The following is a 2500-nucleotide window of genomic DNA, read 5'->3' on the forward strand; positions in this document are numbered from 1 at the left end:
ATTAATAAAAGCCAATTTTGGAGTTCCAATGCATTCTGACTATGACATATCGGCGAAAAAAAAATTGGACACGAAACTGGAATCAGATTCGGACCAGCATCCGTATACCTAATTGAGCAATGTCAGGCTGCTGACGGCTACATATATTACGACATAAATACACAATGAATATGCATCTTTTCTGATTCGTTAAAAAGTTATACATTACAGTATCCAATAATATTGTATGTATTCTCATATTATTGCATCATAACATACTAACAAAGCAGTCAGTGTTTTGTTTGGAAATCAGCTGATGGCGAATACGAGTTTATTTCTCCGTATTTAACTCATTTTGGAGTGAATTGCCTCTCTTCTAGTTAGTGTAAAATATCTAGATACTCTACTTATTTGAGGCAAAGTATTATGTCATTATACGACGTGTTTTTAAGTCAAAATATGAATTTAATACGTCTCGTGAACTAAAGTATGTTTTTCGTTAACAGATTGCATTGTGGGCATGTTTATTGTGTAAAAATATTATGCGATTCCGTTCCTTATTTTCACTTCATTTCATCGTAGTACGAACTTTACCGTTATGTTACTTATCTTTTATCAGTGTGTAAACAACAGTAAAATGTGTTCTTTCAAGACCTGAAGTTTTGATTAAAATCATTGTCTCTCAATTTTATATACGGTTGTGTTTGATGGCATAAGTATACTGGAGTTATAGCCTTGTTGCCGATGCACGATAATAGTATTATAGCCTTACTTGCTATGGATAAAAGATCGGCAAGGGCATATACTGCTAAACTTAATCTTTAAGTTTTAGCTGAAATTTAGGAAAGAATGTTGATACGCTAACGACTATTATTGTGCTTGGCAACATGGATGAAACTTTCGCAAACTTCATGGGCATGAAAAGAACACATTTTACTGTCTTCACTCCAATAAAAGATAAATACGTAAAGCTCGTAGTATTCTGATGAGATAAAGTGAAAATATTGAACGGAATGTTGATTTTTGTTTACGCAATAAACATGCCCTCAGCGCCATCTACTAACGAAATAATTAACTAAATTTCATTCACAAACTATACGTTTTCAAGTGATATTTCCACTTGAAAACACCTTGTATAACACAAAATAACCTTGTCTCATATAAATAGAGTATCTTGAGATTCATTTGCGCTAACTAGAGGCTAGAAAGTCGCTCTGATTTGAGTTCAACACAGCAAAACAAACTTACTTCGTAATCGTCCTCAGCTGATTTCCAAAAACAAAACATTGATTGCTGTTTGTATTTTATAATACAAGCAAATAGTAATATGAAAATACATATAATATTATTGGATGCAGTGAAGTAAAACAAAACTTTTTAAAATATCCATGGAAAAGATGCATATCTATTATGTTTGTATTTTATCATATGATACTAATACATGATCGTTACATACTCGAATTTTGTATCTCATGTAAGATGTGACCCCCTTAAAATTAGCTCCAAAATTAGGGCTTCAAAAGTCACATGATACGCGAGTATATACGGTACTTGCCAAAAGCCAGTTCCTGTAGGAATTAAGGAGAATTTGGTTGGTGGTTGGACATGTGCTAAATATGCCATATACTTTTGGCAGCAATTTTAAGTAATCAAAGTGCTTATTATGTAACTGCCTCATATAAGTTATAGGTCTCAATGAGAATACAGAAGGAGACTACTGCACATCATTCTGGCAGAGCTATGGCAGTATGTTTCCATCTCTCTTTGAGTAGAATCTACATTTGGGCCAATACTCCCAAAGCAGTGGAATCTAGGAACTCCCATTTCAACTCTTCTGATGGAGATGAATACTTACTCTCCTTGGTAGTGAGGTCACTGATACCTGACATGAAGTAGATATAGCCACTGAAATTTCCCCTCTGAATCCGGAAGATCTAGATGAGACAGATACTTGAAATGAGAGTTTTGCCTTTCCTATGCAGCAACCATATATTGAGGGGGACCCTAATAGGTCCCACCCAACCCCATCTGAAGTGTCTGTACCTTGCAGGGGTACTAATTTATCCTGGACTTCTATACTGCCATGCTGTGGTGATATGACCTCTTTGGCTCAGTCAGTTCATGCAGGCTTCCTTGATAGGAAAATTTTGCTTGCTTTACTATCTATACTCACAGGTCATGATGATTTGACTGCCTTGGCTCATCAATTCATGCAGGCTTCCCTAATAGGAGATTCAGCTGGCTGTACTTTCTATACTGCCAGGCAGTGGTGATACGACTTCTTTGACTCAATCAGTTCATGCAGGTTTCCTAGATAAGTAAATTCTGCTTACTTTACTTATACTGCCAGGCATTGGTGATTTGATTGCCTTTGCTCATAGTTCATACAGACTTCCTTAATAGGAAGTTCAGCTTGCTGTACTTTCTATACTGCCAGGAAGTGGTGATATGACTGCCTTGGCTCATCAGCTCATGAAGCCATACATGACTTAATTAGGAAAGCCACCTTCAAACTGCAAAG

The 2500-nt window shown here is 36.0% G+C and overlaps 1 protein-coding gene across 1 annotated transcript in view; it reads left to right on the top strand.

The window, feature by feature from the left end:
* LOC135212188 (uncharacterized) overlaps window positions 1-2500 on the top strand; it is a 218018-nt gene that overhangs the window by 112079 nt on the left and 103439 nt on the right. The window lies entirely within an intron of this gene.

Source organism: Macrobrachium nipponense, chromosome 40 (genome assembly GCF_015104395.2).
Source record: "Macrobrachium nipponense isolate FS-2020 chromosome 40, ASM1510439v2, whole genome shotgun sequence".
In the NCBI taxonomy this organism is placed as follows: Eukaryota; Metazoa; Arthropoda; class Malacostraca; order Decapoda; family Palaemonidae; genus Macrobrachium; species Macrobrachium nipponense.